The sequence below is a fragment of the Leptodactylus fuscus genome, chromosome 6, assembly GCF_031893055.1.
Source record: "Leptodactylus fuscus isolate aLepFus1 chromosome 6, aLepFus1.hap2, whole genome shotgun sequence".
NCBI lineage: Eukaryota > Metazoa > Chordata > Amphibia > Anura > Leptodactylidae > Leptodactylus > Leptodactylus fuscus.
Genome location: NC_134270.1, coordinates 161620338 through 161647312, shown reverse-complemented (window position 1 = coordinate 161647312; position 26975 = coordinate 161620338). Strand labels below are relative to the sequence as shown.

Sequence of the window (26975 nt, the reverse complement as noted above, 5' to 3'; positions counted from 1 at the left end):
TGTATGAGCTGCAGCCTGTGATTGAGAGCCTCTCCTGGATGCATATGTAACTGAATATGTATTTTGCATAAATAAATATGTAAAAAGGATTACGCTGCACGTGAATCATCTATTTTCTTTTTGTAGGCAAAGATGAGAAAGATATCCGTCATTCATCACAACTGCACCTTTGTGCCCTGGGAACCGTGCACAATCCGGAGAACTGGATTCCTGCGGTATTTTTAGCATTGTGAGACACCACGCATCCTGAGTCTTGCTTTCAGCAATTTAAAGTAGATGAAAATCTCAGAATCTAACATTAGAAGCAGCCGAGGGGGTGGCCATGACACTTGCAATAACATTGTCTCCTATTATCAGGATTCTTGCTAGAGAAAGCATTGAAAGTCATCAAAAAATATGGATGCCACACTGGTCCTGACTTGGTCGTGACAAAAAAACTGGTGAGAATTAGCACAGACATGTCAAAATAGACTAAACAGGCAGCCGAACCGTGAGTGCAGCTTTGAAGTATTGTGATGGTTATAATCATGTAATGTATGAAAAACATTGTTATCCTTAAAAGCTGAATGTTAGATATAGCTGCTTATGCCTGAAACTGGTATAATGTTATATGATAAGATGGCGCCTGCATCCGGGATGGGTGCAAGAAAAAACAAATCCTTGGCTTGCTGCCAGAAGACAGATCCCCAAGGTCACCACGCAGGATCGGGAGGAGCTGGAGATATATGGAAATTCTTAAACTTTTCCTGTTAGATTGAGATGTATCATACCAATCAGGAATAATTATGAAAACTTAAATTGTTGTTATCTCTCTTACTTTCTCTGCTACTATTTAACCCCCGTGGTCCTAAATAAAAGTGAGTCAGCACAGATTGCTTAGCTGAGAGAGGAACCAATACCAACACATAGAGTGGTGTGACTTCTTTACCGCCTGGCACTCAGGCTAATTAATTAGGATGACGACAGTTATTGGTCAACTATTCATAAACAGAGCACTGACCTTATCAGTATAATACAGGATGTAACTCAGGATCAGTACAGGATAAGTAATGTAATGTATGTACACAGTGACTGTACCAGCAGAATAGTGAGCGCAGCTCTGGAGTATAATACAGGATAAGTAATGTAATGTACGTACACAATGACTGTACCAGCAGAATAGTGAGCACAGCTCTGGAGTATAATACAGGATGTAACTCAGGATCAGTACAGGATAAGTAATGTAATGTATGTACACAGTGACTGTACCAGCAGAATAGTGAGTGCAGCTCTGGAGTATAATACAGGATGTAACTCAGGATCAGTAATGTAATGTATGTACACAGTGACTGCACCAGCAGAATAGTGAGTGCAGCTCTGGAATATAATACAGGATGTAACTCAGGATCAGTACAGGATAAGTAATGTAATGTATGTACACAGTGACTGCACCAGCAGAATAGTGAGTGCAGCTCTGGAGTATAATACAGGATGTAACTCAGGATCAGTACAGGATAAGTAATGTAATGTATGTACACAGTGACTGTACCAGCAGAATAGGGAGCGCAGCTCTGGAGTATAATACAGGATGTAACTCAGGATCAGTACAGGATAAGTAATGTAATGTATGTACACAGTGACTGCACCAGCAGAATAGTGAGCGCAGCCCTGGAGTATAATACAGGATGTAACTCAGGATCAGTACAGGATAAGTAATGTAATGTATGTACACAGTGACTGTACCAGCAGAATAGTGAGCACAGCTCTGGAGTATAATACAGGATGTAACTCAGGATCAGTACAGGATAAGTAATGTAATGTATATACACAGTGACTGTACCAGCAGAATAGTGAGTGCAGCTCTGGAGTATAATACAGGATGTAACTCAGGATCAGTATAGGATAAGTAATGTAATGTATGTACACAGTGACTGTATCAGCAGAATAGTGAGCGCAGCTCTGGAGTATAATACAGGATGTAACTCAGGATCAGTACAGGATAAGTAATGTATGTACACAGTGACTGCACCAGCAGAATAGTGAGCGCAGCTCTGGAGTATAATACAGGATGTAACTCAGGATCAGTACAGGATAAGTAATGTAATGTATATACACAGTGACTGTACCAGCAGAATAGTGAGTGCAGCTCTGGAGTATAATACAGGATGTAACTCAGGATCAGTATAGGATAAGTAATGTAATGTATGTACACAGTGACTGTACCAGCAGAATAGTGAGTGCAGCTCTGGAGTATAATACAGGATGTAACTCAGGATCAGTAATGTAATGTATGTGCACAGTGACTGTACCAGCAGAATAGTGAGTGCAGCTCTGGAATATAATACAGGATGTAACTCAGGATCAGTACAGGATAAGTAATGTAATGTATGTACACAGTGACTGTATCAGCAGAATAGTGAGCGCAGCTCTGGAGTATAATTCAGGATGTAACTCAGGATCAGTACAGGATAAGTATTGTAATGTATGTACACAGTGACTGCACCAGCAGAATAGTGAGTGCAGCTCTGGAGTATAATACAGGATGTAACTCAGGATCAGTACAGGATAAGTAATGTAATGTATGTACACAGTGACTGTACCAGCAGAATAGTGAGTGCAGCTCTGGAGTATAATACAGGATGTAACTCAGGATCAGTACAGGATAAGTAATGTAATGTATGTACACAGTGACTGCACCAGCAGAATAGTGAGTGCAGCTCTGGAGTATAATACAGGATGTAACTCAGGATCAGTACAGGATAAGTAATGTAATGTATGTACACAGTGACTGTACCAGCAGAATAGTGAGCGCAGCTCTGGAGTATAATACAGGATGTAACTCAGGATCAGTACAGGATAAGTAATGTAATGTATGTACACAGTGACTGTACCAGCAGAATAGTGAGCGCAGCTCTGGAGTATAATACAGGATGTAACTCAGGATCAGTACAGGATAAGTAATGTAATGTATGTACACAGTGACTGTACCAGCAGAATAGTGAGTGCAGCTCTGGAGTATAATACAGGAAGTAACTCAGGATCAGTACAGGATAAGTAATGTAATATATGTACACAGTGACTGTACCAGCAGAATAGTGAGCGCAGCTCTGGAGTATAATACAGGATATAACTCAGGATCAGTACAAGGAGAAATCTATTTATCATGTATCTTTATTGGTATGTTAACTAGGTTTTTTCAATCAGGACACGTAGCCTTATGGGTAAATATAATAAATTGATAATATGCTTGGATTCAATCTTATTTATGAAGTGTAAACATCCTATTATCCGGGATTATCTAAACTGTGAGATTTCATTTCAGCGTTGTTACTACACAGGAGCTGAGTCTCGGCAGGATCAGGTATGGTGGAGGGAAGGAGCAGCAGATCTCAGACATACATCTTATCCCTTATGTCAGCATAGTAGATTATTATTTCCCTATAAGGTGTTATAATGACTTGCCACTCTTATTATGAGCGGAGGACAATAAGCCTTCAGTAATATCAGACTGCCCGGCTCCTGTTTACCAGCCTAGCATTAGCCTGAGCAGAGTCTGCAGGAGGCCGTGCTGTACCGCGGAGCTAAAAGGTTGAGCCCGGCATTGTACCTGGCGGCCGCTCTTTCTCTGGTCATTGACTTGACATTAAGCACATGCAGGGCCATGTACCATCACACTATACAAACATCACACTCTGATCCTGTTGCTATAACAACAGGACACGTAGCCCCCGGGACGCCATTGACTCCTCCGCTGCGACAGTCAGGCAACATTTCCAACTTTTTCCCTAATCTAAAACTAGTTTCCGTGTCGGGTTCTCTCGGCCTAAAGAAAAAAATCGTAGCTGAAGCGAAGAATGAAAAAAAACAAGTGGGAACCGTTCTCCACCGAGCGAAAGATGTCTCCGGGATAAGGAACCTGTGTCTAATACAACCAGGTGGCAGATCAAAGTACTACAACTGTGCCCGCTTATACCCACTCTAATATGCCTTGTATTTCTAGGTTTATCAGTATGGCTGTATTTTAGCATCTGGACCCCATGCTATAAATTTTTAGCCTGACCCCTCGTTCGGACTACCAAACTCATTTGCTAACAATGTACAGTGAAGCACACGGACCCCATAGACTATATTGGGGTCCGTGTGCTTGCCGCGAGATCCCCGCACGAATCATGCGGACAAGAAAGTAGATTGTGAAGTACTTTCCTGTCCGCATGTTCTCACTGCAAGCACACGGACCCCATTATAGTTTATGGGGTCCATGTGCTTTCACTGGCACCACTTGCAAATGTATTTGGTATTCCGTTCAGGGGCATCCCCATGCAGATTCCCTCGAACGGAATACCAATGCAGATGTGAATGAGGCCTGAGGCTCACGTTGGGGAAACACTGTGTTTTTTGTTGCAGCATTTTTTTGAGCCAAGGACAGGAGTGGCTAGAGAAGGAATAGAGAATATAAAGGAAGCTCTTAGATGATTCCCTTCTGCTCAATCCACTCCTGACTTTGGCTCAAAATCTGCAAAAAATAAAACCACTGCATTTCTGCAACATGGGGCCTCAGTCCAAGGGGTTAATCAGGGTTTTTATATTGATAAGCCAGGGACTTGGTACCAGCTGACTGATAGGGGCACCGCAGTGTCGATAGTTTAGCTCTATTCACTGTGCCCAAGCCTAGGATTGCAACCACTTTAATAAAGAAAGCTGCAGTACCATGCTAGACCACTGCAAAGTGAATGGCGCTATTCTATGTCATCAATATGAATGTCCTGGACATTGAGCACTATACATAGTCTATCTCTCCTCAGTCTTGTAGTATTTTCTGCATCATCTTGATGTAAACATTCTTGTTCTGCTCCATCTTTGGCCAGAAAACAACCAAAGGGGCGGGGCTTAACAATCTTTTTGTCCTGCTCCAGCCAGTTGTCTTACAGCCTGACATAAGACAATGAGAAGGAGGAGGAAACACGACCAAGTTCCTGGGAGAAGATTTCTTTTTATATAAAATAGAATCAAAGGAGAGAAATAAAAATAATGTACCTGGGATCATTTTTGATACATTTTCTATGTTTCGTTGTGTTCCTTTGAAGAATGACTTTTGATTTTCTGGCAGTATTTGTGTCACTAATACGTTTTATTCATGGATTTTGGTTTCTTTATGTGCATTCCTGTACTTTTTCTTATTCTTTCCCATATTTCTATATTGAGAGCTATACACTACTTTCAATTACGTCTGGATGTTCGGACTCTTGTATACTGCGGGGAGACTGAGGCGAGGAGGGAGGGCTGATAGTCAGACAGGTATCAGATGTAGCAAAGTCAGCCTGAACTGCTAAAGTGTCTTATCTGATCACAAAAGGCAACAAAAACAATACAAAGTCCTTGGAAAAGCACTTTCCAAGTTCATTCTGCTACGTCTATATCTCTGGTATTGTAAAACCTACAATGGTGGTTCTGGTGCCGTATGAAAGAGAAGATTCTCAGCTTTTATATGAAACCAAGATCACTACTTGTAGTATTTCCAGAGTTATCACCAGGATTAGGAGCATCGGCATATAAATGTTACATTAAATATTAGTGATATCTCTGGAAATAATATAGAACTGTGATCTTGTTGTCATATTACAGATGTGAATCACACCTTTCATATGACCTAGAACTCTAGGATTCTGCATATATCTGATTGAAGTGTCCTCCAGCCTCTCTGCTTCATACAAGAGGCGACCCCCTCCATACCTTAGTGAAAGCAGGGAGAAAAACAAGGCAAAGAATATAGAAGTGCAGAATTGCACAGAAAGGGTTAAATCTATTAACCCCTTCTTGACATCCACCGTACTAGTATGGCGGATGCCAGGTGTTTAACTATGGCGGCCGCTCGAGAGTTGGGAGGTCGCCAAAGCCACCTGGTGTCTGCTGTTTTACACAGCAGATGCCTGGTACTAATGCCCACGATCGGTGCCCACACTGATCACGAGCATTAACTCTTCTGGCACCTCGGTCAAAGCTGACTGAGGCGCCATTTCCCCAGTAGTGCATGGGGGCCGACATCACGTTGGCATGACAGCCGATAGCCTTTTAAAGTCTCCTAGGCCTGTCTGCAATGATTTTCTTTTGCAGGCTACTCTATGTAGCCTGCAAAAGAAATGACGATTTTTTGCAATGCATTTTAATTTCAATATAAACAGTCAGGAAAGTTGTGCTGTCCGAGAGGTCACCATGCCAGTCTCCGACTCAGGCTAGAGTATTACGCTAGGTTCACAATAGCGTTCGAATTTCCGCCCTGCAGGTCTGCATGAGGACCCAAAAGACGGAGACTCTATCTGCTGAAAACGCATTTACCTCTGGAAACCTGTTTACCCCATAGATTATAATGGGGTCCGCTGGGTTTCCACCGGTTTAATACTGAAACCAGTGGTGAGGAAAGTTCTCCTTGCAGGACTTTTCTCTCTGCTGATTTTAAGCAGATTCTGCAGCAGAGACTCCAATGCAAGTGTGAATGCAGCCTTAGGTTAAAGCTACACATAGAGCAGTGTGGGACCACGTTGGCAAGGCATGATAGTTTTTCCTGCAGAAAGTCCGCATTATACCTATATGGAAACTGCCTCCATTTTCCGTAGGTATAATTGACATGCTGCAATTTCCAAAACCGTAATTCGCAACTTATCCAGTGCACAATTTTTTCTGCAGTGTGTGGATGGGATTTACCTTGGAATGATTGTAAAATCTCCTACCTTTATCAGTCGCCTCCGGCCCGCCGTTCGGCAGAAATACCGGTATGCAAATTAGTTCTTTCACAGCACTGGGGACGGGCCACAGCGCTCAGACAGCACTGGGGGCGTCCCCAATGCTGCCAGAGAACTCTCTCCAGCGATGCCTCCGTCTTCAACAGCAACTGCCTCTTCAGCGCATGCGCAGTCAGCTTTGCCATCGGGACCCAGGCAAAGCCGAGTGCACAAGCCATTTTTTTGGAGGCCTCTTACGCGCGCATGCGCAGTACACTCCTGTTCTCCATAAATAGAGGCATTGCTGGAGAGAGTTCTCTCGCAGCATTGGGGACGCCCCCAGTGCTGTCTGAGCGCTGAGGCCCGCCCCCAGTGCTGCAAAATAACTCATTTGGATATTGGTAAAAACTGGTATTTCTACCGAACGGTGGGCCGGAGACGGCTGATAAAGGTAGGAGACGAATAGCCTTTATTAAGGCTATTCCGACATGTCAGCTAGAAAAAAAAAAGTGTTTAAATGATAGGATCCCTTTAAATTTTTCTGACTTCAATGAAAATAAAAAAAAATATCAAAATCAAATCCAAAAATCGTCTAATTCACCAAATGCAAAAGCACATAGTGTCCTGATTGTAATTCTGGCCCGTACTGTTCTGCAGCTTGAAAGCTCGTACTGTGATCTCTCCAGCGGTCAAGGGGACAGTGGCGGGGCAGGCTCATCACTCACACATACACAGAGAACTTTTAGCATTGTTGCTTTGGATACAATGTAACCGACACATCCAAAGTGGGAAAACATAAATGTATCTTTATTGTGTGTAAACTTTATTTTGTCACATCTGTGAGCGGTGACTACAATTATTCAATTATGAAAGGCCCGTAATGGAGCGTGTCCCTCTAATCCATTAAGACATTTCCAGTAACACACAGAGCACTGGATGCCGCTGGCACAAGGTCACTTCTGACTCACCAGAATTACTTTCTACAAAGTTTCTCCTAATACAAATGAAAAATAGCATTCTGCCATATTGGCTTTTAGTTAAAATATGAAACCTTTCTATTGCCAGGAAAACATCAATAACCTTCGTCCATCAAGGCAAAAAAAACACAAGACGATTGTACAGTTATTTAGATGAATGCCTCACAGGACTATCCGTACATCCAAAGCCTATGTTTAGCAAGACAACGCCATCACCACATCCATCAGTAGCACCGGGTTCTTAACCCCTTCCCGCTGCGGCCATTTTTCAATGTTTGTTTTTCACTTCCTGTCTTGAGCGCCTTCCAAAAGCCAGAACTTTTCTAGTTTTCTGTTCACAGGGGCGTATCAGCACTTCATTTTTGTGGGATAAATTGTACTTGGTATTAGCACAATTTAAAGGGATTCTACCATTAAAACCTCTTTTTTGTGGCTAAGACATCGGAATAGCCTTTAGAAAGGCTATTCGTCTCTTACCTTTAGATGTGATCTCCGCCGCGCCGTTCCTTAGAAATACCGGTTTTTACCGGTATGCAAGTTAGTTCTCTTGCAGCGATGGGGGCGGCGGTCCCAGCGCTGAAAATGCGATGGGGGCGTCCCCACTGAAGCTCGAGAACACGATCCTGCGACACCTCTATCTTCAGCTGAATCCTCCCCTTTTGTGTCATCTTCCTCCTGCGTCACCTCCGGCGCCTGCGCAGTTGGCTCTGCCAGCGAGACACCAGCAGAGCCGAGTGCGAATGCCTGCCGGCGGCCATTTTTGGGGGGCCGCTCCTGCATTGAACTACAAGAGCAAGAGCGGCCTCCCAAAAATGGCCGCCGGTCGGCATGCGCAGTCGGCTCTACTAGTGTCTCACTGGCAGAGCCAACTGCGCAGGCGTCGGAGGTGAAGCAGGAGGAAGACAACAGAGAAGGGGAGGATCCAGCCGAAGATAGAGGCGTCGCAGGATTGTGTTCTCGAGCAGCAGTGGGGACACCTCCATGGCATTTTCAGCACTGGGGCCTGCAAACCTCGCTGCGAGAGAACTAATTTGCATACCGGTAAAAAGTGGTATTTCTAAGGAACGGCGTGGCGGAGATCACATCTAAAGGTAAGAGATGAATAGCCTTTCTAAAGGCTATTCCGACGTCTTATCCACAAAAAAAGAGGTTTTAATGGTAGAATCCCTTTAATATAGCATTCACTTTATGGAATAAATATTTTTCTAAGTTTGTAGGTTTAGGATGCAGAGATACCTAATGTGTGGGACTGAGGCATCTATAGGATTATGCCTGTGATCAGTGTGGGCACTGATCGCGGGTATTGCCGCAGGGTCTCCACTGTATAATACAGCGGGGGCTCAGCTGCTATGGTAGTCACTGAGCCCCTAAGCAGCTGCCATAATTAAAGACCTGCCATCAGCTGTAATAGTATGGTGAATGTTGCGACAGTCAGCTAACTAATACTAAGAGTTAGTCGACAGTTAGGAGCAGCAGATAGTAAAGCCCAGAGAAATGCCCCTAAGGGTAAGTTCAGACAGGGATTTTTGGACCGGAACCTGAGGCTCTAGACAAAAACCCAGGAAACCGTGACTGAAAGCCAGCGCACTCTGCTCCGGATTAGGCCCAATGAATGGGCCTAGCCCGGAGGAGGGAGTGTCTTCAGGTCAATATCGCAAGGCGAAATGGCCTGAAGAATGAGCATCTCGCTTCTTTTTTCCGGGAGCCCAATTCTACTCATTATCATAGGGATAAAAGGCTGACTGCTATAAGAATGGAGCAAAGGTCCTAAATAAACACATTGGTGTAAACTATACTAACTAGAGATGAGCGAACACTAAAATGTTCGAGGTTCGAAATTCGATTCGAACAGCCGCTCAATGTTCGTGTGTTCGAACGGGTTTCGAACCCCATTATAGTCTATGGGGAACATATACTCGTTAAGGGGGAAACCCAAATCCGTGTCTGGAGGGTCACCAAGTCCACTATGACACCCCAGGAAATGATGCCAACACCTCTGGAATGACACTGGGACAGCAGGGGAAGCATGTCTGGGGGCATCTAACACACCAAAGACCCTCTATTACCCCAACATCACAGCCTAACAACTACACACTTTCCACATTCAAAAAAACCTCTATCAAAGTGGGAAAATACCTGGAAACCTTCTTTACTCCCCAAATGGATGGACACAAACCCCAATTTAAGCTCAACAAACAGTAACAACCACCCCTTTAAATCACGTTCCCCATGACAACCACAAATGGAATAGGCAATGGGAATTCCAAAAGCCCTCACCCTTAACTGTCATTTTGAGTGTGTGTGTGTGTGTGTGTGTGTGTGTGTGTGTGTGATGTGGTAAGACCTTCCAAAATTCACTTTTCTAGCCCTTAACATGAGCCCTTCCAAACAAAGTTACAGGACCTTAAGCTGAGCTACCAGCAGAGATTGAGGCCCTTGGCATGAGTAGAGCCTTGCACCAGCAGTGTTTTTGGCACTTAGGGTGAGTTGAGCCTTGTACCAGCGTGTGTCCCTTAATATCAGGCGGGCCCTAAGTTCTGCGCTTTGCACAAAAGTTCCACATTAACTAGGCTGAATGGTACAAAGATTAGTAGGCCCGAGAACCAGGAACAGGTCTTGCAATGGCTGTCGGATAACGCTTAAAGCACATTGTCCACCAGCCAGTCAGCCTCTACCTCCTCTTAGCCAACAGTCTTGTCCTCCTTCCACCCAAAATTCCCAATCTTCCCAGAACAATAACCCCAACTGTCCCTGCTCCCCAGAGCTGTTCTCCCTTCCTTTGACTGTACCGCAACCTGCCCCTCCATTTCGCGATTCCACGGACCTAACAGACGAGTATCTGTGTCCAGATGCTCAAACACTAGAGTCTCCTCCATTCCATCTCCGGTCGATTTGGTGGCGGATGACCAGCAACCCACCCTCATCGACGACGATGAGACGCAGTTGCTGTCAGGGCAGCCAGTTGACATGCGCATTGTGCAGGAGGAGGAGGTGAGACAGGAGTTGGAAGAGGAGGTGGTGGACGACGAGGACACCGACCCCACCTGGACAAGGCGGATGTCAAGCTGGGAAAGTAGTGTGGATGTTGAGGCAAGTGCAGCACCAAAAAGGGTAGCTAGAGGCAGAGACATGTCCAGAGGCAGAGGTCAGCTGCTTTGCCGAAGCCAGGCCAGACCCGGAATGTCCGAAGATGTTCCCTTTTGTACCCAGCCCAGAAAAACTCCCCCATCGAGGGCACGTTTCTTGAAGGTGTAGAGTTTTTTCAAGGAATGCGCCGAGGACAGATATAGTGTCGTCTACACAATTTGCCTCTCGAAATCAAGTAGGGGCCCTGAGAAGAGCAACCTGTCCACCACTTCAATGCACCGTCATTTGGAATCCAAGCAATGGAATCAGTGGCAGGCAGCAACGGCAGGACAAACGTCGCCCGCCGTTCATGCCACTGCCTCTGCTCACAGTGCTGGTGATGCACTCCAGAGGACGAGCCAGGACATCACTTCATCTGCCTCCGCCACTTTGTTGACTTCTCCCTCATCCTCCCCTGTTTCTGTCTTATCTCCTTCTCCTGCACCATCAAAGGCACCATCAGGCGCTTCTTTATAACAACCCACCATCTCTCAGACATTGGAGCGCCGGCAGAAATACACCGCTAACCACCGACCCACGCAAGCCTAGAACGCCAACATCGCTAAACTGCTGGCCCAGGAGAGGTTGGCGTTCCGGCTTGTTGAAACTCCCGCCTTCTCGGACCTGATGGCAACTGTGGCACCTCACTATGCCGTCCCTAGCCGTCACAACTTCTCCCGGTGTGGCGTCCCCGCCTTGCACCAGCACGTGTCACTCAACATCAGGTGGGCCCTTAGTTCCGCGCTTTGCTGCAAGGTCCACTTGACCACCGACACTTGGACAAGCGCCTGTGGTCAGGGATGCTGCTTATCTTTAAGGACAGGCAGGGTGAATGTGGTGGAGTCTGGTCCCGGGGTGCAAACTGAGGTACCCTATCTCCTCTCCCAGGCCAAAATTCATGGCAGGAGTAGACTGAAACCCTACGACGCTGCAACCTCCACCCCAGCTACTAGCGGCAAACGCTAAAACACTGGTGTGGGGAGACGTCAGCAGGCGGTGCTGAAGCTCATCAGCTTGGGGGACAGACAGCACAGTGCCTCCGAGGTCAGGGATGCCATCCTGGCTGAGATGGCATTTTTTTTTCCCTGCTACACCTGGGGCCTGGCATTTTTACGCCTGTGATAATGGCTGGAACCTGGTAGCTGCTCTGGAGCTTGCCAGCCTCCAACATGTTCCATGTTTGGCCCACGTCTAACCTAGTGGTGCAAAGTTTTTTGAAAACATACCCAAATGTACCGAAGCTACTGTTGAAAATGCGGCGCTTGTGCGCCCACTGTTGCAAGTGCACAGGAGTCGCTGCTAGCCTAAAAACACTCTAGCAAGGCCTACATCTGTCCAAACACAGGCTGTTGTCCGTCATTCACACACGCTGAAACCCTACAATACCATATCTTGAGCAGGGTGTGTGAGCTGCACAGACCTTTGATGGAGTTCCATCTACAAAACCCAAGGGTTCCTCAAAGTCAGCAACCAAAGTTTCTGCACCATGAGTTTCCAGGGGTGGCAGAGTTATGGCTAGGGGCAGAGGCATGGATAGGGATGATGTCTAGGGGCAAAAGCAGTGTGGATGTGGAGGCAAGCTAAGCAGGAAAAACTGGGGGTACAAGCTAAGGCATGGACTGGGGTGATGTCTAGGGGCAAAAGCAGTGTGGATGTGGAGGCAAGCTAAGCAGGAAAAACTGGGGGTACAAGCTAAGGCATGGACTGGGGTGATGTCTAGGGGCAAAAGCAGTGTGGATGTGGAGGCAAGCTAAGCAGGAAAAACTGGGGGTACAAGCTAAGGCATGGACTGGGGTGATGTCTAGGGGCAAAAGCAGTGTGGATGTGGAGGCAAGCTAAGCAGGAAAAACTGGGGGTACAAGCTAAGGCATGGACTGGGGTGATGTCTAGGGGCAAAAGCAGTGTGGATGTGGAGGCAAGCAAAGCAGGGAAAATGGTGGCTAGAGGCAAAGGGATATCCATAGGCAGCAAGGGCAAAGATGCAAAACTCTCCCCTGTTTCAAGAATTTTCCTGACTTGTCTCCCCACAAAACATTCCTGGGAGGAGGGCTGAAACACCACCCTCCTCCTCCTCCGCTGTTAGATTGACCCCAGCTACGAGCTGAAAACGCTGCAACACTGGTGTGGGGAGACGTCAGCAGGCTGGGCTGAAGCTCATCAGCTTGGGAGACGGACAGCACACTGCCTCTGAGGTCAGGGATGCCATCCTGGATGAGATGGCAATTTGTTTATCCCCGCTGCCCCTGGGGCCAGGCTTTTTTGTCTTGTTGGAGGGCTCTGGAGCTTGCCAGCCTCCAACACGTTCCATGCCTGGCCCACGTGTTCAATGTAGTGGTGCAATGATTTTTAAAAACATACCCCAAATTAGCTGAGCTAAGGGTGAAAGTGCGGCACTTGGACACCCACTTTCCCAAGTCTACAGTACCTGGAGCTAGCCGCAATACACTCCAGCAAGGCCTACATCTGCCTGAAGCACCTACTGTTGTGCGAGGTCACCACACGATCTAACCCTAGATACCGTATGTTGAGCAGGGTGTGTGAGCAGCAGAGACCTTTGATGGAGTACCAGCTACAAAACCCAAGGGTTCCTCAGAGTCAGCTCCCTCACTTTCTGCACCATGAGTTTCCATGGGTGGCAGACTTATGGCTAGAGGCACAGGCATGGATAGGGGTGATGTGTAGGGGCAAAAGCAGTGTGGATGTGGAGGCAAGCTAAGCAGCAAAAACTGGGGGTACAAGCAGCCGGTGGCATCATCACTAACAAGCACAGCTGTCTGTCAGCTGACAGGCTGACTTTCACCAAAATGAACAGACAATGGATAGACTCATCATATACATGTCAGTTACATGACAAATTTAGTGCAATTTGCAAGTCCAAGATGGGTTGGAGATCTGCAGAGAGGAATCTCACCACCTCTTGCGGGTGCCATCATTTGGAAGGCAAGCCCTGGGCTCAGTGGGTGAGAGCAAGCGCAGGATAATCGTCGTTTGGCCTGGCGGCCACTGCCTCTTCCACTGTTGACAGGGCTGGCGCTGCAGTCCAGACCAGCAGCCAGGACACCTCCACATCTGCCTCTGACACTTTGGGGAGTTCACCCTCATCCTCACCTTTTCCTGCCATTTCTCCTTTTGCCTGCGCCATCATGCGCCTCTTCCCAGCAACTCCCCATCTCCCAAGCCTTTCATTTCATGCTAAAGTACAGCGCAACCCACCCACATGCCCAAGGCTTCAACGGCCTCATCTCAAGAAATCTGGCCCAGGAGATGTTGGAATCCCGGCTGGGGGACACTCTGCCCTTTTTGGGCAGAGTGTCTACTGCGCCACCGCACTGTGCCGTCCACACCAGCACTTTCCCCCAAACATTAGGCGGTCCCTAAATTCAGCGCTTAGCCCTAAAGTTCCATGTGACCAGTTACGAATGGACAAGTGCATGCGGACAGGGACGCTACCTTTCAATTTGGGCACAGTGGTTGAATGTAGTTGAGGCATGGACCGGGTCGCAAAATGTGGTGGCCTGACTTGTCTCCCCACACAACATTCCTGGGAGGAGGGCTGAAACGCCACCCTCCTCCGCTGTTAAATTGACCCCAGCTACGAGCTGGAAACGCTGCAACACTGGTGTGGGGAGACGTCAGCAGGCCGTGCTGAAGCTCATCAGCTTGGGGGCCAGACAGCACACTGCCTACAAAGTGAGTCATGCCATCCTCGATGAGACGGCAATGTGGTTTTTGCCACTGCACTTGGGCCCAGGCATGTTGTCATGTGTGATAATGGCCGTAACCTGGGATCGGCTCTGTAGCTTGGTAGCCTGCAACATATTCCATGCCTGGGCCACGTTTTTAACTCATTGCTGCTAATCATTTTAAAAAGGTACCCCAATGTTCCTGAGCTACTGGTGAAAGTGTGGCGCTTGTGCGGATAGTTTTTAAAGTCTATAGTTGCCGCTGCTAGCCTCTATGCACTCCTACAACGCCTGTACCTGCTGGAACAACGGCTGTTGTGCGACGTCTCCACACTGCTGGCACTAAACATATCATGTGTAGATGTAGAGGGAAGCTAAATCAACAAAAAACCTGGGTAGAAGCAAAGGCATAAACTGGGGTGATGTTTAGGGGCTAAAGCAGTGTAGATGTAGAGGGAAGCTAAGCAGCAAAAACAGTGGGTAGAAGCAAAGGCATGCAAAACTCTACCCTGTTGGAAGACTTATTCCTAGGTCTGGAACACGTTAATGGCCCCCCTGGACAAATTACTGCCACTCAGGGGCCTAGTGTCACCAGGAGGGACAAGTATAGACGCATGTTGTGGGAATACCTGGCCGACACCAGCTCTGTCCTCTCCGATCCCTCTGTGCTCTACAGCCTACACTTATTTTCTCATCTTTTTTTCTGCACTGCACATCTCTTGCCTGCTTCCTTTGTGATCTTACAAGTGGTGGTCCACTTCCACAGATGGTAACTTCAATAGACAGTGTAACGGGAGTAGCTGAGGGATCGCTGTCTTAACCACTTTTTGGCACAAAATTAACTTCCAAAGCCAAATATGGTGCAAGTATATGATGCAAGGATACATACACACCTATCTCTGACACATTGGGGAGTTCACCCTCATGCGCCCTTTTGGCCTGCACCATCATGCGCCTCTTCCCAGCCACTCCACATTTCCCAAGCTTTTCATTGCAGGCAGAAGTACAACACAACCCACCCCCATGCCCAAGCCTTTAACAGCCTCATCGATAAACTGCTGGCCCTGGAGATGTTGGTGTTTGTTTATGCTTCTGGAGACCCAGGCCTTCCGTCAGCAGATGGCAGCTGGGGCACCTCCCTATGCTGGGCCTAGCCGTTACTACTTCTCTTGGTGTGCAGTCCCTGCCTTGCGCCTGCATGTGTCCCATAACATCAGTCGGGCCCAGAGCTCTGCGCTTTGCTGCGAGGTCCACTTGACCACCAACACATGGACAAGCGCCTGTGGTCAGGGATGCTGCAGTGCTTATCTTTAATGACAGGCAGGGTGAATGTGGTGGAGTCTGGTCCCCGGGTGCAAACTGGGGTGGCCTATCTCCTCTCCCAGGCCAAAATTCATGGCAGGAGTAGACTGAAACCCTACGATGCTGCAACCTCCACCCCAGCTACTAGCGGAAAACACTGTAACACTGGCATGGGGAGATGTCAGCAGGCCGTGCTGAAACTGATCAGCTTGGGGGACAGACAGCACAGTGCCTCCGAGGTCAGGGATGCCATCCTGGCTGAGATGGCATTTTTTTTTCCCTGCTACACCTGGGGCCTGGCATTTTTGCGCCTGTGATAATGGCTGGAACCTGGTAGCAGATCTGGAGCTTGCCAGACTCAAACACGGTCCACGCATGGCCCACGTTTTCCAACTTGTTGGTGCCATGTTTCTTTGAAACCTACACCATTGTGCCTGATATACAGGTCAAAGTGGGGCCATTTTCGTAAGTGAGAACTAGCCTCTGCTAGGCAGAAAACATTCAGAGCACACTCCTCTCATCTTCGCACCGTTGGCTGGCGGAGGAAGACGAGGGGGTTGGAGTGGCATCTGATGTCCCTGTCCCACACGAGGCTAGAGGGTGCACTTCAGTGCATCCCATTGCTTCACCACAAATGGTGTGAAGGGGAGTGGAAAATGGAGGAAATGGAGAGTGACCCTTACAGTTGGGGCCAGCAAAGGCATGCCAAGTAACACACTGGCACACATGGCTGACTTCATCTTGGGTTGCTTTTCAACACATATTTCACATCATGAAGAACAAATAATACTGGATTTTTACAAGCCTCGAACCCCGGTCTAGGTCTAATGTCTGTTCCTTTCTTATATTAGGGGAGAGGGAAAAAAAATTACTTCAGTGATACGTTTAGCGTACATAGACTGACTATTAATGTGTATCCCACTTAGTGTTGTTAGGGTTACACACCGTCACAACCTGGCTAAAGCTTCTATAGCTGTTAATAAAGTCAACATAACTTTACAGTATCCAAAAAGACAGCTGGTACCGACAGAGAGCAAGACAAATGTCAACCGAAGCTGTGAGCTCTGAACACCCACAGTGACTTTGGCGTCATCATCATTATAAGGGAGCGGGTGGTAATAAATAACTTGGCAGTGCCTAAAACCCAAAAAGCTTATACAACTATATTTACATTAAGATACACAAATGACACTTTTCAGTAGCATGTCATGAGACAAGCTGATAAGCTCTTCCTTTGTGCAGTGCTATTTGAAAGTTAAACGCTGCCTTTATTTTAATTCTGGAGAAGGTGCAGACATTAGATTTAGAACATGTTGTCTTCATTGTCCAAATCCTCTATATAGGTAACGTGTTTTTCGGGCCGAGCTGTCTGGGAACGAGCTGGTGCAGCACTGACAACCTGGGTGAATATGGCAAGAGCCTGAGATGTAGGGTGAATGAATCCCCAAATTATTTGTGGAATTCCCAGTGAGACAATGGCACTATATACCAGTAGCAAAAATTGTGGGTGCACATAACCCCAATATATTCTTTGAATTCCCAGTCAGACAATGGCACTATATACCAGTAGCAAAAATTGTGGGTGCACGTAACCCCCATATATTCTTTGAATTCCCAGTCAGACAATGGCACTATATACCAGTAGCAAAAATTGTGGGTGCACGTAACCCCCATATATTCTTTGAATTCCCAGTCAGGCAATGGCACTATATACCAGTAGCAAAAATTGTGGGTGCACGTAACCCCAATATATTCTTTGAATTACCAGTCAGAAACTGGAACTATATAGCAGTAGCAAAAATTGTGGGTGCACATAACCCCCATATATTCTTTGAATTCCCAGTGAGACAATGGCACTATATACCAGTAGCAAAAATTGTGGGTGCACGTAACCCCCATATATTCTTTGAATTCCCAGTGAGACAATGGCACTATATACCAGTAGCAAAAATTGTGGGTGCACGTAACCCCCATATATTCTTTGAATTCCCAGTCAGACAATGGCACTATATACCAGTAGCAAAAATTGTGGGTGCACATAACCCCAATATATTCTTTGAATTCCCAGTGAGACAATGGCACTATATACCAGTAGCAAAAATTGTGGGTGCACGTAACCCCAATATATCCTTTGAATTCCCAGTCAGACAATGGCACTATATACCAGTAGCAAAAATTGTGGGTGTATATAGCACCAATTCTATTGCTAGGGGACTTGCAGGGTATTTCTGAGGTGAAGGTGGGGGGGCACACCGTTGGAACGGGGATTTGGGGGGTATATATGGGGTATACGGGAATACACTGTCAGTGTGTTCCATTCAGGATCCTGGGAAAGCTGGGTTGCGGCGATTGAGCCCGTCAGTGCCACGTTACACTGACAAGCTTCTCCCTGGAATTGAAGTGATATGTAACCCCAATATATTCTTTGAATTCCCAGTGAGACAATGGCACTATATGGCAGTAGCAAAAATAGTGGGTGTATATAGCCCCAATTCTATTGCTAGGGGACTTGCAGGGTATTTCTGGGGTGAAGGTGGGGGGGGGCACACCGTTGGAACGGGTATCGGGGGTATACAGTCCTATGAAAAAGTTTGGGCACCCCTATTAATCTTAATCATTTTTTGTTGTAAATATTTTGGTGTTTGCAACAGCCATTTCAGTTTGATATATCTAATAACTGATGGACACAGTAATATTTCAGGATTGAAATGAGGTTTATTGTACTAACAGAAAATGTGCAATATGCATTAAACCAAAATTTGACCGGTGCAAATGTATGGGCACCCTTATCATTTTATTGATTTGAATTCCCCTAACTACTTTTTACTGACTTACTGAAGCACAAAATTGGTTTTGTAACCTCAGTGAGCTTTGAACTTCATAGCCAGATGTATCCAATCATAAGAAAAGGTATTTAAGGTGGCCAATTGCAAGTTGATCTCCTATTTGAATCTCCTCTGAAGAGTGGCATCATGGGCTACTCATAACAACTCTCAAATGATCTGAAAACAAAGATTGTTCAACATAGTTGTTCAGGGGAAGGATACAAAAAGTTGTCTCAGAGATTTAACCTGTCAGTTTCCACTGTGAGGAACATAGTAAGGAAATGGAAGACCACAGGGACAGTTCTTGTTAAGCCCAGAAGTGGCAGACCAAGAAAAATATCAGAAAGGCAGAGAAGAAGAATGGTGAGAACAGTCAAGGACAATCCACAGACCACCTCCAAAGAGCTGCAGCATCATCTTGCTGCAGATGGTGTCACTGTGTATCGGTCAACTATACAGCGCACTTTGCACAAATAGAAGCTGTATGGGAGAGTGATGAGAAAGAAGCCGTTTCTGCACGTACGCCACAAATAGAGTTGCCTGAGGTATGAAAAAGCACATTTGGACAAGGCAGCTTCATTTTGGAAACAAAAATTGAGTTGTTTGGTTATAAAAAAAGGCGTTATGCATGGCGTCCAAAAAGAAACAGCATTCCAAGAAAAACACATGCTACCCACTGTAAAATTTGGTGGAGGTTCCATCATGCTTTGGGGCTATGTGGCCAATGCCGGCATCGGGAATCTTGTTAAAGTTGAGAGTCGCATGGATTCCGCTCAGTATCAGCAGATTCTTGAGAATAATGTTCAAGAATCAGTGACGAAGTTGAAGTTACGCCGGGGATGGATATTTCAGCAAGACAATGATCCAAAACACCGCTCCAAATCCTCAGGCATTCATGCAGAGGAACAATTACAATGTTCTGGAATGGCCATCCCAGTCCCCAGACCTGAATATCATTGAACATCTGTGGGATGATTTGAAGCGGGCTGTCCATGCTCGGCGACCATCTAACTTAACTGAACTTGAATTGTTTGTCCAAAATACCTTTATCCAGGATCCAGGAACTGATTAAAAGCTACAGGAGGCGACTAGAGGCTGTTATCTTTGCAAAAGGAGGATGTACTAAATATTAATGTCACTTTTCTGTTGAGGTGCCCATACTTTTGCACCGGTCAAATTTTGTTTTAATGCATATTGCACATTTTCTGTTAGTACAATAAACCTCATTTCAATCCTGAAATATTACTGTGTCCATCAGTTATTAGATATATCAAACTGAAATGGCTGTTATAAACACCAAAATATTTAGAACTAAAAATGATTAAGATTAATAGGGGTGCCCAAACTTTTTCATAGGACTGTATATCGGGTATACGGGAATACACTGTCAGTGTATTCCATTCAGGATCCGCGGAAAGCTGGGTTGCGGCGATTGAGCCCGTCAGTGCCACGTTAGGCTGCATTCACACAGAGTAACGCCAGGCGTCATTTGTGTGTAATTTGTGTGTCTTTTACGGCCGTCATAAAACGTTTACATAGAGTTCTATAGGAAAAGACGGCCGTCATTTACGGCCGTCATTGTAATGACGGCCGTAAATGACGGCAGTAAATTACGGACGTCTTTTCCTATAGAACTCTATGTAAACGTTTTATGACGGCCGTAAAAGACACACAAATTACACACAAATGACGCCTGGCGTTACTCTGTGTGAATGCAGCCTAACACTGACAAGCTTCTCCCTGGAATTTAGCTCTTACAAGAGCTGTTGTGGTTGTCTTCTCCTTCCTATCCTAGCCTGTCCCTGCCTACCCAGAATCTAACCCCTAGCTAACTGGACGGAAACCTCCGTCCCCGGTGAATTGCAAGCTCAGAATGACGCGAAGCTGTTCTTTTAAATTAGAGGTCACATGTTTTCGGCAGCCAATGGGTTTTGCCTACTTTTTTCAACGTCACCGGTGTTGTAGTTCCTGTCCCACCTACCCTGCGCTGTTATTGGAGCAAAAAAGGCGCCAGGGAAGGTGGGAGGGGAATCGAGTAATGGCGCACTTTACCACGCGGTGTTCGATTCGATTCGAACATGCCGAACAGCCTAATATCCGATCGAACATGAGTTCAATAGAACACTGTTCGCTCATCTCTAATGCTAACAGCCCTATAAGACACTGTCATTAGTTTATATCCCAATTTCCTGCAGACTACCTTTAAAAAAATCACCTTTAATAAATGAGTTGTTCTTATTGTAAGAACCCCCTTAAAGCAGTGAGTTTGCAACAATTTTTGTGCATTTAATACATCAGATACATCAGCTCGCCACGCTGTCCATGCCCGGTGGCTTAAAGCAGGTGTAACAATGTTAAAGGTCACAACATTTTGAGCATATACTCTCAAAAAGCTGCAAAACCCTATTTTGCAACCTTATGGCACCAGAATTCTAGAGTGCAAGGCTTGATAAATTCCCTCCTGTATGATTCTCCATTTCTATATCACTGCTTGCCACTATGGAATAAGGACATTAACACTTTAATGGCAAAAATAGCAGTTAGTCAGCATCATATAGTCAAAGAGGGATTGTGTGGAGCTAGGCTGTGACACAAAAGGGGGATTTATTACTACATGGGGGAATGGGAAGCTCATGTGCACAGACATGTTGTCAACTTCACAGTGAAGCAAAGGAAATGTAAATGCTTCATATCTATACGAGACATGGCCGATTGCTGTGAGGAGAATTTGCATCGGTGGCCCAAGCTAAGCTTTTGCACCGGGGCCTGCCAGTATTTAGTTGCCCCCCTGGGCAGACAGAGAAGTAAAGGTCATGAGCCACCCTCTATATCATCCACTATAATCCTTCTGATAGGTCTGAGCTGCATTGACACATTGAGCAGCAATAATTTTCATTTTACACTGTTGCTGCATCCGCCCGGGGCTAAAGGTCCTTGGTCACTGACACTACAGTCAGCTCACCTCTGCTCCTGCCTCTGGAACAACATTCCTACTCCGAGAAGTATAAGAGAAGGAATATACTTGTGCAATAATTTCACGTCTGAAATAAAGAAGCAGTGAGATTGATAGACGCTCTCCCACCTGAACTGAAGGCACAAAGAGAAGGAGAATGTGTAAGTAACACGAGTCTGTGCTGCAGGGCTTTGGTGCAAGTGGGGAACATCTGCTTGGATAAAGACCTCCTCACACCAGGGCTGGGGAAAGAAGACATTTTACTTCCATTAAACCCTTGCTGTTTTCTCTCGGCATGAACAGCATCATTGGGATATTCATTTAACCCCCTTATGTGTCCAGATTACCTGCAATGCAGTTCTGCAGGCTCTTGTCTCTACAAGAAAAGATTTGACATTCTTTGCATCCACCTGGCTGTAAGTCACACTGCGCTCGGGGAAAACCAGGAATCCTACAAAGATATTCCTATTGTTTGTAAAAGGAAAAAGAGAAGAAGCAATGACTGACAAGAAGACGACTGCGGAGCCCGAACATCTGTGACAATGCACAGAACCTTTTTCTAATTAAATGGCAGGGAACATTGAACAATTCCCAAATTACTGGTAGGACAGAATGGAGATGGGATCTGGTGACATCAACATGGGAAAAACAATCTGGAATTGGGCTATGGATTTTACCATATCAGTATGTATATACACACACACTGTTTAGCCACAACATGGAAACCTTATGACAACAATGTAGCTCTGAACCATGAAGGGGTGGACTCCACAAGCCCTTTTAAGGTGTCCTGTGGTATATGGTATATATACCAACACGTTAGTGGCTGTTCTCTATACCATTCCTGTGCACTATGTGCAGTGTAGTTGGGGCAGTATACTGATAAAATAATCCTTTAATAGTCCCACAGTATGTTACAGCAGCATAGTAATGCAGATACAGGATAATACACAGTAATATATTACAGACATAGACACACATATACTGAGAAGAGAAGATATACTAGGAGTACGTAGCAGCTAAGTAAGAGATGAAAGAAGGAAGATTTCAGGGTCACTTAGTTCTCTGTGCGGAGTGATCCTCGCTTGATCTGATGTAGATTAATTAGCCTCATCACACTTGGGAGGAAGGACTTGCGATAGCTCCTTCTCATATTTGGGTTTGAGCAGTCGGTTACTGACCGCAATGCCAAGTGCCATCATGGTCTCATACATAGGATGGGATCCAGGGGGCTCCCCAGGACAGAGCTGGCCCTTCTAATCAGCCTGTCTGTTTCTGTCCCTGGTTGATATACTGCTCCCCCAGCAGGCTACACCAAAAAAGAAGGCTGAAGCAACCACAGAGTTGAAAAAGGCCTTAAGAAGTGGCCCCTGGACTCCAAAGGCCCTCAGCCTTCTGACCAGATAGAGCCTGCTGTGATGGTAGAGGTCACTGCCATTAGGGGGCCCTGCGGTCATGAAGGACAGTACAAATGGTGGTATATTTCACAGCAGCATCCACATGATGTCAGGACCCAAGTTTCCCCAACAGAACATTGCCTAAAGCATCGCACTGCCGCACCATCTTGCCATCTTTCCATGGTGCTCCTTAAGACTCATTGTATCCTTCAGACCCACATTTACGCCCTGTTCCTAGCCAACCAGTATCACTTCACAATGATAAAGGAGTCATAATCTAACAGCAGATAGGTCTCTCTTCCTTTTGGAGGAGCTATTCTGGTTTGGCATGAATCCCAGACCATGTCACTAGGTTTCTTGAAAAACAAGACATTGATCTCTAGGGAGCTACCTTGTAAAAGGTTACGCTAGAACAAGTTTTCCTTTTTCCATCAAGGAGAACTTCCGAACTCCAGCTTGTCCTGTTACTAAGTGCACTCTTATAGGATCCCTGTGGTTTGTGTTCTGCATATACTAAGCTGTAGACATCCCCCCAGCTCCAATGGGCAATTAAAGCTGCTAAAGATCACCTAGTAAATTTCTACAAGTGAACAAAGAGATGAACCACAACATAAAAGAGATGATAGATTGACAGACCCGATACAAGAACAGAACTGCTTCAGGCTGATAGAAAATTGGGACCGGTCCAGATAGGAGAACAATGCCGCTCCTACAAACAGGGGTGATGTTCTCACATCAAGTATGCAAATGTCCTATGTGTCCCCCATATTTCTGAGCATGATTTAGTGACTACAGATGGTACCTATGTATGAGCATATTACACGAGACGGCGACCTGATGACTCACAAGTCCAGAACTCCACACATATCTCCAGACAATGTAATGTCATCATTAGTCTCCGGGCACCATCTTTACACAACGTTCAGAAACATCACGACGCATCAAGGTTTGGCTATTTAGTCTTGATTAAAAGCAAAATTTTCTTCCCCCAGGCAAACAAAGCTCTTATTATATCAAAGTCATGTCTCCATAACAAAGTCTCATTATCCTGTTTTCAAAGAGATTGTTCTAATCCTGTGCCAGAGTTACCTGCCGAGATCACTTCTGACCCACCGGCACCAAATTCTGGGCACAGAACCATGTTTGCTGTGATAAGAAGGATTATACTGTCATAGTACCACCTTATGTTAGATCTGATTCCTATATATACACATATATACAGCTGGAATAAGTCATACATCTTCTTGTATATAGTGATATGGACCATGCTGGTATAACCTGGGTATATACTGTATATAATTATATATGTACGGCTGGTATAAGTTATACATCTCTTGTATATAGTGATATGGACCATGCTGCTATAACCTGGGTATCTCCTGTATATAATTATATATGTACAGCTGGTATAAGTTATACATCTCCTGTATATAGTGATATGGACCATGCTGGTATAACCTGGGTATATACTGTATATAATTATATATATATATATATACAGCTGGAATAAGTCATACATCTTCTTGTATATAGTGATATGGACCATGCTGGTATAACCTGGGTATATACTGTATATAATTATATATGTACGGCTGGTATAAGTTATACATCTCTTGTATATAGTGATATGGACCATGCTGCTATAACCTGGGTATCTCCTGTATATAATTATATATGTACAGCTGGTATAAGTTATACATCTCCTGTATATAGTGATATGGACCATGCTGGTATAACCTGGGTATATAGTGTATATAATTATATATGTACAGCTGGTATAAGATATATATATATATATATATATATATATATATATATATATATATATATGAAACATTCTGTATTGAAATGCAGTTGGGGGAGGGGGTGCTGGGTTAATTTTTTATTTTTTTATGCTTAGTGATCTTTTATGTCAAAAATCGAAGTGAAGACGAGTAATCTTTAGTGTATGACGTTCTTTCCTTTACTATTCATTCCTTGCTTCAGCTTCAGAGACTACATTAAAAATCCTGCGTCAGCAGTGTGAATATATCCACATAGTCACTCACTCACCTTAATGGTTTTGTTCGCTTCATCTTTGCTGGTTGTCTATGGAGCGATAAGCCATAAAGTGGGAGAACTGTTCCATCAGTGTATTTGTTATACTGTCACGCTGTCAGCTCATCTATGGTCTTCATGCTATTGGCATACCATAATATACAGATGTGTTACTTTTCCTTGGCCAAACAAATTCTAAGCTTCGTGAAAGAAGACAACCAGCATTCCTTCAAAAAACCCTGATTTTGAAATACTCTGTCCAGAGATGTTTATCCTATATGTCTACTTGTCGCCACACAGTGGTTGAATTGTGTATTGCAAACTATCAAGGGTTCTTCTAGCATGTTTCTATATTGTATGAAGTTCTTTTATGAGATACTGAAGCCTTAACACAATTCCGTCGAGGTAAGGTTGGATACATCTGTATGGTAATGTGCATGTAGCTGTAGCTTTAAGAAGGTGGAACTTCTTTGGCAGAGGCGGGGGCCTCTTTAGACCTCAGAGTATAATAAACAGAGGCTATGGGGAGGTGCAGAAAAATAATGAACACTCATACTCACTGTGATTCCCCTACCCTGGGCTCCCTCAGGACATCAAGCACTTCATTATGGTCATTTTCTGGCCTCCTGGGTGACATCATATACTCCTGGCACCTTCGTATACCAAGTCACACCTATAGGCCTGTGACTGGGCCTCAGTGGTCGCATGGGGTGTGCCAATGTCATGAAGCTTGTATCATAATGTGATGTTGCCAGCAGACACACCATGACAGCTATATCCCAATCACAGACCCCAGCAGCCACCCTGTGTCCTAAGATCCTGTGATGTCACCCAGGAGGGCTGCGATGGGAGCTTAGGAGAGGGTAGGAAAGGTAAGTATCAGTGTTTATTATTTAATTCCACGTCCCCTGGGTCTCCACTTACTATTCCCTGGGGATTGAAGAAGCCACAGAGTATAACAGTGATTTGTGGGTAGCACACCCTCAAAATTTCAGGTTTGGACAAACCCTTGATTTTTGGAAAACCAGTTTTGAAACTGACTCCTTACATACTGGTTCACTCATCTCAGCTTGGGCCCCTGTGATGATGAGAGACCCTCAGCTATGTATTTTCCAGTTATGTATTTTGCATTGGTGAGTTATCACCTGTTCAGACTCCTCATACGCCGTGTGGCATTTATGATGGTTACTAAAACCTGTTTAGCTTCAGGAATGCGGCAGGTCTGCTCTGTAGTCAAAGCCCTTTGTTGTCCTGTCCCTAGCTCCATTAGCATACCAGTGCAGGAGTGTATGTGGAGGACTATGTGTATTGTATCCCTGCTTAGCACACAGAAGACAGACTCTATGTCTTTAAGCCAAACTTCAAAGGGAATATGGTTTTCTAATAATTTTCCCCAGGAGGACATGACACATTTGCACCACTCTATTCCTCGGGTGTGTAAGGCAAACGCTCCAAGTCCAAACTCCGTAGTGTTGGCAACAGGGGAAAGGTCCAGACACAAACTCATTATCCAAAGGGAATTGGGAATTGTCAGTCTTGATGTCTACATGATGGGGATCTCACCACGAATCCTATCATACCCCTTACCTGATCCTACGGTCCTCGGGCAAAGAAATATGACGATTCATGGTTATTTGGTTTCAAGGAGAGAGGGTTGCACTGGGAAAGTTAAATGGTCCTCACCGAGGGACAAAGGTCTCTGTTCCTGGCCAACAAGTAAGACACATGCCCTTTGGGCTCTTCTTCCTGGACACTATGTGAGCAGACACATGCTCTTTGAATGACTCAAATATGCGCTCTGAGGCCTAGTCAGGCTTCAGAGACTCGTTTTGGTATTGTTTCTTTTCTCTCTTTTATTCCCATTTTATGTATTGTATTGTACTTTTATCTGTATCTGCTTGTCATCCACTGATATGTATTTCTGTAAATGTTAGTGTCTAGTACTGACCCACTCAGGTTAATAAATATATACAATTTATA

At 45.3% G+C, this 26975-nt stretch overlaps 1 protein-coding gene across 3 annotated transcripts in view; it reads right to left on the bottom strand.

Moving 5' to 3' along the window:
• IGSF21 (immunoglobin superfamily member 21) overlaps positions 1-26975 on the bottom strand; it is a 421781-nt gene that overhangs the window by 119234 nt on the left and 275572 nt on the right. The gene's annotated exons all lie outside the window — the stretch shown is intronic.